Here is a 16,830-nt window from a genome sequence, read left to right as displayed (position 1 = left end):
AAGCTGGAGATGTTGGAGGGCAGCAGGAGCAGTCAGGGAGATGGTCACCCTGGCTGACTGCAGTGATGACCCCTGTGAGGGACTAAAGAAAAAACACCCCCTACTGTTCTGACTGTGCATCACATGGACGGGGGTTTGACTATATCATGTTTAAGATGATTGTACTTAGACACACTGATGCACATGTTGTTTCTACTTTGAACTTACATACAAGTGTTTCCTTCAATGCTTTATGTGACTGTGAACAGTGTGTCTGTGTGTGTGTCACACTGTGGACAGCAGAGATACTTCATCCCTTGTGTCGGAGCTCCACCTTGTGGCAGGTTTAAGAACTGCTGTTCTTGTAAAGCTAAATTAGACTGATGCACCTCCGTAACAGACTGTAGAGGGTTTCTGGGGCAGTGACATGAACACTTTGTCTTTATTTATACTGTCATATTTTTCTGTTACATAAACCACAGCATGCTGAATATGAATAAACTGCATTTATGCAACTCAGTCTCTGCTTCTGACTGAGGAAAACCACAAATCATGTGTGTGACGCCTCCATGAAACAGACTCCTGACAGCCTCTGGGGAGCGAGCTCACATTAGCCCTGTTTTATTTTCTTACATTGGCTCCTGGTTAACTTTAGATTTGCTTTAAAATTCTCACACTTGAGCTGTGTGAATGTTTTCAGTCGCGTTATTCAGCTCCTGCTCAAACTGTACGACTGAATCTCAGAGGTTAGAAGTTCAAAGGTCACGATGCAGGTTTCAGGACGTTCCCTCACTGTAACAGGTGGAGGAGAGGAAGCACAGGTGGATCCTCTGAGGAAGAGGAGCGTTCCTACAAACCACATGATCACATGACCAGAGGGGCGTGGCCTTCAGTGGCAGTAATAAGTCCACATGTGACACTTTGAAGGCTCCAACAAAGCAGACCTGTGATCACTTTAACTCAGTATGATGGATTGTTTGGATTTGTCTTTGTTTCTCTGGCTTTTCTTGTGTGTCTGTGTGTCTTTGTGTGTTGGATAGAGTCATGTGACCTGCCCAGGGACGACACATGAGCAGCTCAAATCTGGCAGGTTTCCATCTTCTGTTTTTATCCTGATGTCCATGAACATGAACTCTGTCCCTGTCAAATAAATCCAGATAAAAACAGCCGGTTACATTAAATCTGATCCAGTGTTGTTCTTCTTCTGTGGTGTTTGTGATGGAGCAGCTGCTCCTGATGTGTGTGAAGATGAAACCTGGGCTCCTGCAGCTTTCTGTGCTACAGAAAGTTACATTTAAGATGTTTAATGTCACATACAATGAAGTTTAGGACTCATTTAAACCAGCATGAACTAACAGTTGTATCAGGAAAGGGAAATAAATGAGATGTGAACACCAAGAAATAAGTGAAATGATGATGAAGAATGCAGAACTATAACTTAACCAAAACTAGATCCCCCAGAAACATCCTCAGAAATCCAAACCTTGTCTCTAAGACCCAGAAGTAACACAGTCCACACTAGACTGTGGATCCACCACAGCCCTGCAGGACTGTTTGGACAATATGGTCTGGAGTGTATTCACAGAAGAATCAGACTTGGAGGGCCACACATCTGCTGTCCTCTCATACATCTGCACTGAGAGTGTAACAACAACAAAGACAAAGTGTTCCCAAAGCAGAAGCCATGGCTCAACAGTGAGGTGCAAGCTCTACTGAGAGCAGCGCCTTCAGATCAGGAGACCAACAAACCTACAAAGAGGCGTCTGATCTAAAGGCATCAAAGAATCCAAACGCAGATTCAAACAGCGCATCGACGAACACTTTAACACAAACCACTCCAGAAACATGTGGCAGGGATCAAGACACTCACTGGCTACAAGGACAATCGCACACAAACAAACACATCACCTCACCTGACACCATAAAGCAGTTCTTCGCCCGCTTTGACCAACAAAACAGTGACACCAACACCTATCCTGCCGTTACAGAGAGGGACGACGCCCCCATCCAGCTGGAGCAGCATCAGGTCAGAGCCACACTGACAGAATCTATGCGAGGAAAGCAGCTGGTGCTGACGGTGCAGCCGGTGGAGTGCTTAAAGCATGTGCAGACCAACTAGCAGAGGTTTCACCACCATCTTCAACCTCTCACTGCTACAGTCTGTAGAAGGCAAACAGGTGGACAGAGGACGCCATCATTACAGCTCTTCACACAACCCTCACACATCTGGACAGTAGGAAACACGTACGTGAGAATGCTGTTTGTGGACTTTACCTTCAACACAGTTCAAGCCCACAAACTGGTTCATAAACTCAGCAACTTAGGACCCAGCAGCTCACTGTGCAGCTGGATACTGGACTTCCTGAGCAACACACCCCAGAACTTCAGAATGGGAGCCACACCTCCTCCACCCTCACTCTGAACGTGTGTCCTCAGTCCCCTCTTATACTCACTTTTCACCCATGACTGTTCTCCACACCAGTAACACCATTATAAATGTGCTGATGACACCACCATCATAGGACTGATGGACAACAACCATGATTCAGCTACAGAGAGGAGGTTCAGCATCTGAAGCAATGGTGTGACCACAACAACCTGCATCTGAACACAGCCAAGACCAAGGACATGATAATCGACTTCAGCAGAACAAAGCCATCTGAGCACTCCACCCTCTACATTGATGGAGGAGGTAGAAAGGGTGGAGAGCTTCAAGTTCCTCGGAGTCCACATCTCGGCCGACCTTACCTGGTCCACAAACATCTCCCACCAGGTAGGGAAAGCACAACAAAGGCTGCACTTCCTCAGGAAGCAATGTCAAGCCCCAAAGCCTGCTAATTCATTTCTACTGCTCCACCATCGAGAGCCTTCTGACCTCCTGCTGCACCCTCTGCTTCAACTGCTGCTCTGTGGAGGACAAGAGGAAACTGCAGCGCTTGGTGAGGGCAGCAGAGCGGCCAATCGGCACTTCACTAACCCCCCTCAGAGACATCTATACTGGCAGCCTTCAGCAGGAAGCATCATCATCAAGGACCCCTCCACCCTGGACACTCACTTTCCCACCTTCCCTCTGGTAAACTCTACAGGTCCAACAAAGACAAACAGACTCAGTAGAAGTTTCTACCTCCACCCTGATTGAAGGTTAACTGTGCTGTTAACACTCATGGACACTTGCACTAGATTTATTTCTAACCAGTATTCATTACAGTAGAATTCCTGCCTCTATTTATAGAACTGTATTCTTTTACAGCAGCAACCAGCATTCCTACCACTTACTCAATGTGCAATCCCACCAATCACAGAGCACCTTATACTGACCTGATCCTCCTCTTTACACTGTACCTGCAGATATATCTATAGATTTGTTTCTGTATATAACTTGTGCAGATCCTTTTGTTTACTTCATTTATTGTGCATTACACACATTCCCTGTGTAGGTGTCTCTGAAACTTGTTCTTATCTTTATTTATCTTCTTCTATTATCCTGAGAATCTGAATGTAAACAGATACAAGCTGCCAATGGAGAGAAACTCCTCATTGTTCTGGTAACAGTGACAATAAAGATCTTCTATCTTATCCTGATAGAATTTCTATGAATTTCTGTCAAACTGTGGACTCACGGGACGAGTCTTCAGATGACGTCTCTGCTCATCGCAAGAACTCGAGCAACTAACCATAAACGTTCATCCTCTCTGTGTCTGACTTTTAGCCTCAAAATCGCTTCATTTCATTTTCTTCTTTTCTTCTTAACATAGAAAATTCCATGATGAACATTTGGGTGCATATGAATATACTTCACTTTATGAAGCATCAACCATGCAGTTCATCTTCAGTTAGATTCACCATCAGCTCATTTTCACATCAACATCCACATAATGTCTTTTTGATTCAAACACACAGGAAAACTTTCTTCCCAGAAACAAATATATTCAGTATAATTGATTTGATTTCCATGTTAATGTTAGATTAGTGGCTCCTCCATCCTTTCCACACAGACTCTCAGTGTGGGGCCTACAGAGTTATTATCATAGTTTCTTATTCGTTGCTTTGGTTAAACTTATACCTGATTGTATTCTAAACAGTTTCAGTCAGTTAAGCAGGATTAACTATCAGCACAATCACATATGAATTATGACTCTATTGTTAACTCTTAATGTCTTTTATCAGGATGGAGTTCTGGCACATTTCTTATCTTCCAACATTCCTGCAGCCACACACACACTAATCTCTCAAAGCTGAGTCTACACACACAACATCTACACATTTAAATCAGGTCAATTATTCAACATATTCATTAAACTTCTGATTCAGAATGAAGATGATTCACTAACAGCACTTCATATCATTGTAAACACAACAGCCTAAATGTTAAAACCTTTTTATTTCTCTCAGAGGCAATAAGAGGTGAGGGGGGGACGTCTGTCTCTCTCTGTCCCACCTCTCTCAACAAGGCCTCATTAAATTCATCCCACTTTCATCATTCATTAAAAACATATTTATGCTGACTATGTGATGTGATGCACGAACAGTAGAGGTGAATGGATGGATAATACAATACAATAATAAAATGTCATATAATAACTGCAGCTGTCAGCAGGCACAGAGCAGCTGAACTACTAAACTAAGCCGTACTGAGGAGAGTAAGTCCACCACCCAGCAAAGAAGCCTTCTGAGCCTCAGCTTAAATAGTCCAGGAGTCCAGGTCATCAGGTAGATTCACGGCAGGTGCGTGGGCCAAGGGCGGAGCCCAGCTGAGCTCCGCCCAGGCAGACAGGTGAGAGACAGGAGAGAGAGACATATAACCATAGTATGCTAATAGCAAATTCTTTTGTCAGGTTTAAAGTGAGATCCTGCTTTAAGGGCAGCTTCATCTGCTGGTAATGACAGATGTTTCTAGTATATCAGGCTGGGACAACATTACAGGGACTTACTTGCAGAGACCCACGAGCTCCAAACTTGCTGCTTTATGATTGGTGCAGATGCTCTAAGCTACTATTAACCAATAAGAACCACGGGGTCAGGGGTCACTACAAGAACTTATCAGCCACCAACTTGTATATATAACTTTACTCACACTTGTAAAACTCTGTAAGTAGAATTCAATGGGGCAGAGTGACCTGAGCACAGGCCCACTCTGTGACACTCAGAGCTTTGTGGATATCATCTGCAGGTGCACGTACTGGGAGTACTGGACACAGTGCATGTACAGCCAGCTTGCAGCCACTTTGCCACCACTTTAGGACAATGTTTCCAGTAGACTGAGCCACACTGACTGTGAGCAGTCATTGTGCTGCTGCATGGCTGATGGCACTGTCCCTGCAGCTGTCAGGGACAACAAGAACCACTCAGCTACCTCAGCCAAGCCAAGACTGTGCTGATGTTGTGACCTGAGACCAAGACACTAACCCAGGATGGTGATATGATGGTGTGAGAGTGGCTGGATGAGCCCATCCACCTTAAATATGGATCATATAAATATCTGTAATGCAACACATGTTTTATGCAACATGAACATATTTCCAGCTGTTTCATGTTGTGTTTCCAAGATTTCAGTTTCCTGTAACTTTCATTTGTATTTCCTTCAGTCTGTTAATCTTGGAGCTGTGTGCAGCTTCTTATTACCAGGTGAGAATATGTAACAGTCTGTAGATGTGATGACACTATGGAGCGGATCTCCTGTCTAGTTCTGCACAGAAAGCTGATGTCACTGCAGCTGCTAATATGTGCTGCAGCCAAGCCTACATGAGAGGGCTGTGCTGTGGAACAGGGTGGTGCAGGTGGTGTTATCTACATTTGAACATTAGACAACAGTCACATGAAGACACTTGATGTTGTTAGCTAAAGACCTACAATAAGAGAAAGAGAGCAGCAGCACTAGTGCAGCAACAGCAGCTCATGTTATAAAAACACTGATCAATGATTTGACTGTAACTGCTCCAACTGTCTGTGTCAGTGATGCTGTTGGAGATGTTTCAGTAACACTGACTGACACTGAAATGGTTTAACACTGGTTTCATGTTCAGAGAGATTTGACCTGCTGTTAAATGTCACATATTTCTGATATTTGTATAATACATAATCATGCTGTTACACACATTCATGTTTGACTGTTACTGTATCATATTCAGTCCTCGTCTTACACTCAGGTGTTCATCGCAGTCACAGACGTGTCTGTAGTTGTTGTTGCTGTCAGTGTGTGTGTGTGTTGTAGAATTATAGGGATTATTTTACATAACCATCATCTTTATCATTGCATTAATTATCATTTTATTCAAGCATTTATTGAAGTTGCTGGCATTATGTTATAATTTGTATTACAGGGGTTATCATAATCAAATATTAACATGTTTATTACAGGTGCAGTTAGAACCACTTAAATCGTTGAGTTAAATCTATAATCTTAAAAGCTTATATGCTGATTATATGGTTACAGTAAAAATAATAGTGGAGCAAAGGCCTGAATGTATTCAGCTTCTTGTTGCATTTGAGTTTGCCTAGCAACAGGTGACGCAAAGAGGAGGACAAGTCCATGGGGACCTCACCACCATATTTGGAAAAGGATGCCAGAAAGGGGAACTCCTGTCTCTGCAGTTATCTCTTAAGATTGATCAGTGTCTGTAGAAGAGGCAAATAATGTTCTTAAGATGCAAATTATGTGCTTGTAAACGCATGAGGGGGCGTCATAATACCCTGATGTTATAAAAGCAATCTGAAGTGTATTTTTGGGTGGGGATTTACAACTGAGGTTTTACAGTTTACATCTCCCCACGCTGCGTGTATTCATTAAAATCAATTGTTTGATTGACCTCTTCTGGACCATCATTGTTTTACTCTCGTCCTCAATTTCGGACCCGTAACATTTGGTGCATTGGCCGGTGGTTGAGGGGGAGAGAGATACTTGGAGATTGAGACCGAGAGGGTCCGAGGTGATCGAACGAGCAGACACGAGTCAGTGGTCGAAGTGAGTGGACATAAGCCGGCTTATTCAAAGGTAAGGCACTACCTGTTGAATTATTTCCAAACAGTGCTGGATTGGTTATGACAAAATTAAAAGTCTACTCACTGAAATTACTGATAAATGTCTGTTTTGATTTTGGTGAAAATCTCATGAGAATTGAAGTTGAAGTAAAGATAATGAAACGTTGAAAATAAGTAAAGAGTAAAGAGAATAAGTGTATTTAAAGCAGTTGGACTGCAGAATGAATTTAGAGTTATAGGTTATTGGCGAAGAGTTGTGACAGTTAAGTCTTAATTGAATATAAAGCCGGGCTTGGACATCAATAACATTGCTTGTGTAATTTTATGGGGTGTCTTCAAAAGTAATTAAATTTGTGTAGTGCGGGATTCTGGGAATTCTGAGAAGTGCATTGTCGGAAGGTGACGCTTCCAATTTGTCGGTGACGATCGACATCTGCCTCGGTGAGGGATAGTTCACTTGGCAAGTGTGGAGAACAACGACGCTCCAGAATAGCTACTGACTAGGTCAGTTTACCGTCCGGGGCGGTGGTTTGCACTTTTTTGGTCAGTAGAAACCGGGTTTCGGGCGTGTAACTTTAACTTAAAACTTCGGGGAAGCCTGGGATGTGAAATGCCCCAAAATAGAGCTTCTCGGCAGGGGTTGAGTTGGTTGACGCTTTTAAATTGTGTTAGGGCATTAGATATGTGACCACGGTCCGGGGCCGAGACTGGTTAATTGATGACAAAAAACTCAGGGAGTTTATCGGTTGGACCGTTAATTTAAATTTGTCGAAATTGTGTAGGTTTTAAAATGTCAGGCCTAATACTGCAGTTGTAATTATAAAGACGTCTGTGTAAAATTGTGTGTCAGAGGAGTCTGTGAGTCAGGCTGGTATTATTTTTAGACTGTGTGTGTGTGTGTGAAAATGCAAATAAGGCAGCTGCAAGGTCCCTAGAGTTTTAGGAAGTTTAGATAGAGACTGTTACACCTTGCTGAATGGCTGTGTTTAAGACGCTTATTACAATATTGTAAGTAAAGTTTTTATTTCTTGCCATGACTGTATGACTGTTTGCTGGGTTTTGAGATAGGATACATAAAATGTTGATACTTATGACCGTTATTTGGGGTCTGAAAACTGAAATTGACTTTGAACTAATTTCATTAATAAATATGTCTGTAAGTGATCTCTCTTTTGGTGTGTTCAAGTAAGATGTTTTAGGATTTTTAGATGGGTTTCGTTTCAGTTTGAGATAATATACACAGTTACATTTGGGGTTTCTAATGCATTGTTGACTTTGAGTGATACATATAGGTGTAAGTCGTTTGATGTTTCTTGGGCAAAGGAGGACTTTAGAAGATTGTAAGTGGTTTTTCTTTTAGTCCGATAATATATAAGTAGTTAGATTTGACAGACTTGTTTACATTTTGGCTTTATGTTAATATAGGTTGCAACGGGCACAGAGGAATTAGAGACTAGAATGTCCTAGAAGGCAATAAAATGCAAATTAAGAAGCTGTGAACTGCTTAAACCACAGTTGGTTTCACAAGTACTGCTGCAAACATTGTTGAATGCGTGTGTTTAAGACGCCATTTATGTTTATTAGAGGGTTATAAATAAAGTTTTGAGTTGCTGTAGTGGATGTATAGTAATTGACTGAGTTTTGAGTTATATATATATATATATATACGGAGTGCATTGTACATACTTAAGACTAACATATTATTTTCAGTAGTAACTTCTTCTCAGAAATAAAGGCTGTGGTGTTTTATGTTTCCAGTTATGCATGTGCTGTGAGAAGGATTAGAGGTTTCAATTGTTCTTATTTCATTTGCTCTTTCTGAGTTTGAAAAGCATGCCTGTAAAAGACTCTTAGGAAAGCGTATTTTGAGTGATTTTAACTGTGTGAATGCTGTCAGTATTTGATTTGAGTGACTCTGTGTGATTTGTACTAAATAGTAAATAAGTCATAATAACACTAGGGAGGTTTATAGTAGAATGAGTGAAAAGGTAGAAGTTTGAGAGAAAAGGCAATGTGTGTGAGATGATTATGAAAGTATTGTGTGAATGATGTCACAAAAAACTGACAAATGCAAAAACTTAGTATATTTAAAAGTGTGTGTGTGAGAAGAGGGTGTATTGTTTTTAGACCAAGACTTAGTAAAACTAAAAGAGGGTTTGTAGACTGTAAATATGAAAAAACAAGTGTTTGATTAATTTGTAGAAACAGGAAAAAGAAACAGGAAATACTGTGCTGCTGTGTGTGTGAGAGGAAGGTGTGTGTGTGACTGATGATGTCAGGGGAGCACCCAGAGAAATGGACAGAGTTAAATTCTAAGAAGATGAAGCGAATGCATGTTTTAAGAAAAAGTAATAAAGTAATAAAATTATATTAATTACAGGGTTTAGAAAAGAGACAGACCGAGAGAAATAAATACATGAACTAACAATTACATTAATGAATTGAAAACGCACGTACACTAACTGTTACATGTGAAATTATTGTTGGAAAGTTAATACACACATGAAATAAAGAAAGCAGTTTACACTCCTTTAATTTCCAGAACCAGTGTGTCCCCTAGACCTGATAACACCCTTGCCCAGTTGCCCCTTGTAACAGGCGAGCATGGAAGGCTGGACAGCCCATGACGGGTAAGATCCCACCTCGAAACCCTGGGACAACCTAAGGCAAGGCGCAGTCACGATTGCTTGAACCTAAGTCCCGGAGTGACCTTGGAGTCACTGGAGGAGACGGGATTTAACAGGTAAGGCCACTGGGCACAGGCGGAGGGGAAATGTCATTAACAATGACCAGTGTTGAGCCAAAGAGAGAAAACACACCCTGTCAAAAGGAGTTTGAAACACTGCAAAAGAAACATTTACAAGATCACAAAGATCATAAAGAAACATTTATAAAAATCACACATACAAACAGAAAATGAACTAACCTTACAGAGATAAGCTCATGAAGAGTAATGCATAGATAGTGATTAAAACCTGGCTAAGAACACAAGCATATGCAATGAAGATCAGTTTGCGGCTTGTATGAGTGAGAGAATGGTGTGAATATTTAATAAAATAGATGGAAAAAACAAAAGAAAAGTGTTTATAAGGGTGACTTAGGAGTGCTCTTGCACTGATTGATCAAAGTAAGTGATTAGTATAGAAAGAAAATGAAAATAATTGAATAATATGATAAGTTTTAAACATGTATTTCTCTTGCCAAGTTTACTTGTGGAGATATGATACAGTATGTAAATTAGCTCGAGTGAGTGACGACAGAGGAGCTTGCTGTGTGTGTGATTGAGGCCTTGAGGAAAGGAAGCAAAGTAGACAGTTCAGAGGTGCAAATTTGGACAAGAAATTTATAATTTAGTGTTGACACATTGTTATAACGTGTTTATATTTTAGGCTGAATCTAAGTATGGTGAAGTGTCAAAGGGGACATGGTTGTGTGTAAAACGGTGCAGCTTTTGACAAGGTTTTCAGTGAGTTGAATGGGTGAAATTTAAGATTGTTTAAGATTTTTGGGGCTGTTGTTTTTCATTTTAATAGAGGGAGTTTTGATAAACATGGACATGTCTAAAAGGGCCCATAGTTTTATAACAGTGCACTTAGAAAAAACCTGTCAGGTGATTTTGTTTTGTACTTTGATGAGCTAACAATCAGCTCTCTTTTTTCTCATTTTTGCTCTAAGCAGGCCTGGAAGAGAGTGAACTGACGGCGCGGACAAATTACCAAGTAAGGATTGCAGCGAGTCAATCCAGTCAAAAGTATAGAGAACTATTTTCCTAAAAAGGAAAACGAAATAAAACAAATGATTGAGCTCATTTTACTGATGTGGAGCATCTGATGACGTGCGCGGAAGGCTGCAGATCAGCAAAAAATATCATGTGTGAATGCATGTGAGTGAATGTGAATGACTGGACTAAGGTGGGAACGAGTAAATGTGGACAGACAATTTACCATGTGAGGAAAAGAAAGGGGATGCTTTGTTTTGCTTTTGCCATGAGCAGGACAAGTGGAAGATTTAATTCTGGGGATGCTGATGTTTGCTTGGAGGGAATTTTTGTTTTATTTACTGGGGTTGGATTATGTTATTACATTATAAAATGCTAAATGCTGAAAGGGAAACATTGTTTGATATAACTCATGTTACCATTAACTGAAGAAACACATGATTGATAACTGTTCTGTTTTAAGTTTTCTTTATTGTAACACAGATTGGATCATAAAGGGGGAGAGTTGAGTATGAAATGTAAAGTACAGGTTTTGTTTCCAGGAAATTCCAAGGATCCAGACTTTTGCATGGAGCAAGGAGTTCGAGAAGATTTGACATGATGATTAAATTGATTTTATTCCTTAAGCACAGGTTTTCAGGGCTGGAGCAGATCCACCGAAGAGGAGGATTGCTGAGCTGTTCTGAGAGATGATATGACTAACCTTTTTCCTTTAATTTCTTAAGCCCGGGTGATGCATTTTGAGTTTTTGAGTTTTTATTTATTTGGACACATCTGGTGTGTCCAAATATAAAGGGGGAATTTAAGAGGTAATTTGAAATGGGTTCTAGGATCATTATATGACTTTTGGGGTTTTTGATAATTTAGATATGGTAAAACTGAGGCAGAAATTGTTATTTTTAAATAAAGTTATTTTTAAAGTAAAATGAAGTGAATCCTGTTTAGAAGATAAAATGCCGGTGTTCATGAGAAGCTGTACACCAAATTTAAAGGGAAACTGTGGGACATTTTTGAATAAAAGATATGCTTTGGGGAAAACTAGTGAAGATTTTAGGAGTAGAAAATGTTTGATTTCTTTTTATTTCTAGAATAAGTGGTTATAATGCAGGCTTACACATACAGATATTACATAGAGTTATTTTATAGGGCAAAGGTGGAACACATGTTGCTTTGTTTCTGTTTAGCAACTACTGAGACGGTGAAACAAAATGTTGTAGATAATGGAAACTTGTCTAACTGGCAATAACAGTAACTTTTGCATGTCAGGTATATGCTTGAAGCAAAAAGAGGTGTAAATCCTGATAGAAATTTTGAAGCGTGCTTTCTAGCGGAGATTTAGGCTGACATGGGGATGGTGTATATTTTACCTGGGGTGTGTTTAATAAAACTAAAAGCGTTGCTCACACACATAAAGAGTATTGAGATTAAGTAAAGTTAATAAAAAGGATAAAGCCCAGAACATGATATTGTGAACCAAGTTTGAATAATTAAAGGAACATTGGATGAACACAGTAGATTAGTGAGGTGTAGCAGAGAGAGGCTTTTTGTTTTCTCTCTTTTACAGGAGAAGATTTCAGGACCACAGCGACATAGGGGGGCGAGAATCCTGGAAGCCCCAGACCGAACGGAACCAACCAGAGAAAGGAGAAAAACAGAGCACAAATACACCTAGTTGTTTATATTACAAAGAAGATCAAAAGCTCGTTAGACATAGGTTATAATGGAAGCATAAAAGGAGGGAGAGGAACTTTACATAACATAGAAATCCTGCAACAATTCGTAAATTGCCCAAACACAGTGTTCAGACCGGATATGTGCTACCCGTTAAAGGGGGCGAAGAAATCAGGCCTAAGTTTGAAAAATGAAATGGGTTAACTCGATAGAGGAGGTTTCCAAAGGTTGAGAAAATAATGTAGGACCTTTTACCAGGAGAAAGCTAATTGTATCTTTTACACTTTACAGTGTGTACTGAGGGAAGTCAGGAATAGTTTAAACTAGGATTGAAAAAATTAAACTAGGTGAACAAAGGGGGTGTAGCCAGTAGATTTAGGGCAGCTCACACACTGGCGTAAACGCAAGGTGCTGTCACACAGCTTAAGTTATTTGTTTGATTTATTTTTATGAACTTAGAACCCATAGAGTGGGGCAGGGAGTGATACAACATAAGGTGTGGTGACATTCCTTGTCGGAATGTCAGAAGAAATGTGGGGATTCAGAAATTCTTTTATTCCTATTATATAATCTGCATTATTATGATTGCATTAAGAACATGTTTTACAGCATTGTTTATCAGTAATATTGTTTACAGGGTTCACATTGCATTGAATATGTTTGTCATCACATTCATTCTATTCACAGGTTTAGTTCATTTTATACACATTGCATATCTGTGCTTGTTTAGAGTTGATGTTCTATCCAAGAGGGTTTTAAGCTTCACTGGTGAGAGTGTCCAGGTGATACATGTTGAGGGAAGATGAGAACATAGCAGGTTAATTGCATGCATGCTTACAATACACATAAATCTAGTAGCAGGCCTGAGCGAGGGCCCAAGTGTCTTCTACTTCTTATTTGAGACCTGCGCCAATTCAGTTTACTTAGTGATTGATGACGAGGGTCCATTCCACTAGATTTCCACTAGAGAGGGACCCAGGAAAGGAGCAGAGACCACTTAAGCATGAAGTGTTTTTAAGTGGGAGCTGGCGTTTTATTACTGGACCACGTAGATGACATGAGGTTATTGTCTGATTTGCTGAGTCAGGGGACGGCTAGAGAGGGTCAGAGCGAAGGCAGTGGACCTGAGAATGGATGGATGCCATTAATGGATCTAGAGGTGACAGAGTGGGTCAAGGAGTGACGTCTCTGGAAGAGACGTCAAGAGAGGGAATTGTAGAATTATAGGGATTATTTTACATAACCATCATCTTTATCATTGCATTAATTATCATTTTATTCAAGCATTTATTGAAGTTGCTGGCATTATGTTATAATTTGTATTACAGGGGTTATCATAATCAAATATTAACATGTTTATTACAGGTGCAGTTAGAACCACTTAAATCGTTGAGTTAAATCTATAATCTTAAAAGCTTATATGCTGAGTATATTGTTACAGTAAAATAGTAGCTGAGCAAAGGCCTGAATGTATTCAGCTTCTTGTTGCATTTGAGTTTGCCTAGCAACAGGTGACGCAAAGAGGAGGACAAGTCCATGGGGACCTCATCACCATATTTGGAAAAGGATGCCAGAAAGGGGAACTCCTGTCTCTGCAGTTATCTCTTAAGATTGATCAGTGTCTGTAGAAGAGGCAAATAATGTTCTTAAGATGCAAATTATGTGCTTGTAAACGCATGAGGGGGCGTCATAATACCCTGATGTTATAAAAGCAATCTGAAGTGTATTTTTGGGTGGGGATTTACAACTGAGGTTTTACAGTTTACATCTCCCCACGCTGCGTGTATTCATTAAAATCAATTGTTTGATTGACCTCTTCTGGACCATCATTGTTTTACTCTCGTCCTCAATTTCGGACCCGTAACAGTGTGTGTGTGTGTGTGTGTGTGAGTGTGTGTGTGTGTGACTTTTACTGCTACCTTTCATTACATAATTACCAACAAGAATAAACTGTTAATTACACCAAAGAACAGCTCACTTCCAGATGTTAGCTGCCAAAAGATTTTGTCAAATGTTTATTATCAACTTATTTTTATTTTCAACCTAAATATCAGCTGCTTTAAAGCAGCCTGGTTGTCTAGCAGTACTAGTTTCTGTCACTAGATGGCAGTGTAGGCTTTGGTGTGTGTTTGATCACTTTGTGTTTGTCTGTTTCTGGTGTGATCACAGCTGAGACGTGTTTGGTTCTGTGGGCCTTTCAGTTTCATCTAAAACCTCCTGAAAGTCTGAATAATCGTCTCCTTCGCTGAGATCAGACAAAAGCACTAACTAACAATAACGACTAGTAAGTGCCTCAGTTACCAGAAATTACAGTCAGAGATAAGTATTTATGAAACCTCAGAGAAATCAAACTTCATAACATTTATAGAAGCAGAATTATCCTGTATGTCAATCATCTGAAACATTATTATTATCTAAATACTTCATGAATCATTTTCTAAGTAATAAACCTATAATTTACAACCATAACAGCTCCTAAATAACTGCTCTGTCTGTGATGTCATACTTTAGACATATAAACTGCTGTCACTGATGATGTTCTGAACTTATTGATCCAGATCTTTTAAATCTGTCTTAATGTAACCGGCGTGTTCCTACGTTGTGTCTGACAGTGAAAGGTCAAAGAAACAAAGAGCTCCAAGTCATTAACTTGCTCGCTCCAGCTCCTACAACCAAATGCAAACAGGAGGGAAGAGGGTTAGCTCCACCCACCACAACTTCCAAGCTAGCAAGAATGATCTATTCATGCTAGCATAGACTGTGCCTGTAACACATCTGTGGCACACACGTACTACACATTTACAGCATCTAGCAAAGACACAATGATGACAATGATTGAACTAAAAACACAATCAGAAACATCAGGGTGGCTAAATATACATTATATGTGTGTTGTACAGTGTTGGGAAAGAAATGACACCGACCTCTCCCACAGGGGAATTGTAGAAAAGGGGAGGGGCCAAAGGGGTACCCCAAAATGTACAGGGTTGCACCAAAGAAGAAGAATGAGGAGGGGCTCCAGCTGATAATAAACATAAGTGCAGACTTGGAGGTCCTGAAAGTATAAAAGGACCAGTTTGGGTCTGGTTCCATTAATAAACTACATACTAATGCTCACTATTGTGTAGTTATTATAAAGTGCGACTAAATCCTCCCTCTGGATGGGAAGACTCATGTGTCAGTATTCAGACACCTGGCTTGGGTTTCTGCAGCTAATGTGTCACCTGTGAGGACTCTGAGACAAACCCACAGCATGCAGGTCATTTCTACATCTGTCGGTGTGTCCTCAGTTTCCCAGCATGCCTTGGCTGTGCTCATGGAAGTGAATGAGGAGGAAAGATCTGTCCTGCTGCCCTGTCAGTACTCGGATTTCATACCTGCTGATCTCAGAGGACAAAAGCAGCGTTACAGCGGCGCACATCGATGAGGGCTGATGCTCTCAACACTTCAGACCTCCGCCTGTCTCTGAGAAAACCAACAATGGCTGTCAGCAGCAACTACACCTGCTCCACCAGTGCTGGGAGAGAAGAGCTGAGACTGACAGCTCTTTGTACAGGTCAGTACTGCAGAGGTCAGAGGTCAGTTTGCTGACAAACCATTTAAAAAACATTTTTGAGCTAAAATCCATGGAAGTCACAGAGGAAAGAAGAGACACTGCAGAGAGGATCCAGAATATTTGATGTTTTCTGATGACAGTTAAAGTTTCCAGCTATCAAAAAGTGTAACAGCGCAGCCTTCTTGTACTTTCAGTTCTCCATCATTAATGATGACTGTCCGTTATAAATCATGTTGGCTAGTTTTCTAACTCAGTCCATGTCTGCTGGTGGTACATACCTGTCCTTCCATCATGGCTGCTCTCCTTGCTCCTCCTCTTTCTCTGCTTTCTGCTGTCTGAGGTTTTCACTAAGTACATGGTCAGTTGTGGCTGATGTCTGTGGTCTCGTCCTGAACAGTGGTTCTGCTGACACTCACTGGTCCTCTGACTCGTCCCTTCCTCGTGTCAGTGCTTTCAGTCTTCTCCTTTGGCGAGCTCATTATCCCAGCTGGGTATCTGATCAGGGCGGCAAGGCGCAGGTGTTGATTGACCACAGTCAGATCCACCTACAAGCATCTTTGAGGGAAACATCCTGGTGGCAAAAGAAGTTGAGCTGAAAGTCACTGTAGAGTGTAGCTAGCATACAGCTAAAGCTAAGTCATTTCAAATAGTTCTATTCAATTCTAGTTATCAGTCACGTCTGAGCAACAACAGGAAGTGCTGTGGACTTTTGGAGGAAACAGAAAGTTCATGTTGATGTCACAGCTCATTGCTCGCCCAGATCTTTGCACATCTGTAGAACTTTGCTGCAGAATGCAAAGCACACGTGGCTACAGGAAGAGTTTTAGCTCAGACTTTGTTGGTTGGGAGCTGAACATGAGAAATCCTCAACACCAAGACTGATCACAAACACACAAAGCCCCGGGTCCACTCCACAAACTGTACGTGT

At 40.8% G+C, this 16,830-nt stretch overlaps 1 long non-coding RNA gene across 1 annotated transcript; it reads right to left on the bottom strand.

Annotated features, from left to right (window-relative positions):
* Positions 1-924: 924 nt before the first annotated feature.
* LOC112845318 (uncharacterized) lies at positions 925-16,830 on the bottom strand. Its single transcript, XR_003218133.1, has 2 exons — positions 16,181-16,830; positions 925-1,119 (listed from the first exon to the last, which is right to left on the bottom strand). It is a non-coding gene; the product is annotated as an uncharacterized LOC112845318 (long non-coding RNA).

Source organism: Oreochromis niloticus, unplaced genomic scaffold, assembly GCF_001858045.2.
Source record: "Oreochromis niloticus isolate F11D_XX unplaced genomic scaffold, O_niloticus_UMD_NMBU tig00006675_pilon, whole genome shotgun sequence".
Taxonomy (NCBI): Eukaryota; Metazoa; Chordata; class Actinopteri; order Cichliformes; family Cichlidae; genus Oreochromis; species Oreochromis niloticus.
This window is presented reverse-complemented; position numbering and strand designations above follow the sequence as displayed.